Source organism: Penaeus monodon, chromosome 19 (genome assembly GCF_015228065.2).
Source record: "Penaeus monodon isolate SGIC_2016 chromosome 19, NSTDA_Pmon_1, whole genome shotgun sequence".
Taxonomy (NCBI): domain Eukaryota; kingdom Metazoa; phylum Arthropoda; class Malacostraca; order Decapoda; family Penaeidae; genus Penaeus; species Penaeus monodon.
In genome coordinates, this window is record NC_051404.1 from 41,260,184 (window position 1) to 41,260,537 (window position 354).

General features: G+C 51.1%; 1 protein-coding gene across 1 annotated transcript in view; it reads right to left on the minus strand.

Moving 5' to 3' along the window:
• Positions 1-354, minus strand: part of LOC119585242 (facilitated trehalose transporter Tret1-2 homolog) — a 97,980-nt gene that overhangs the window by 37,874 nt on the left and 59,752 nt on the right. The gene's annotated exons all lie outside the window — the stretch shown is intronic.

Consider the following 354-nt stretch of genomic DNA (forward strand, 5'->3'; position numbering starts at 1 on the left):
AGTCAGACTAACAAACTAGAGAGAATAGAAATAATAACAATAAAAGACAACACACAAAAAAAAATCCAACGACCCTGAAGAGGTTTCGTAGGAGATAAAAGCAGGAGAGGAAAGCAGACTGAAAGCTTTTACTGTTCACTCAAGCACTCGAGGAAAAAAAGGGGGGGGGGGGAAATCCTAGGCTTCTGAAGATATGAAACCACTTCTTCCTCCTTCCGCCCTGGCGCCCGCGATTCGGGGTCTTCCGTGGGCGGCCTCGGGAGGTGGACACGCCGATCGCAAGCTGGAGGAATGTGGGTTGCGCGTTGGCCGTAGTTCGGGGGGTGCTTGGTGGCCATTAGGTAAACGCTCCAC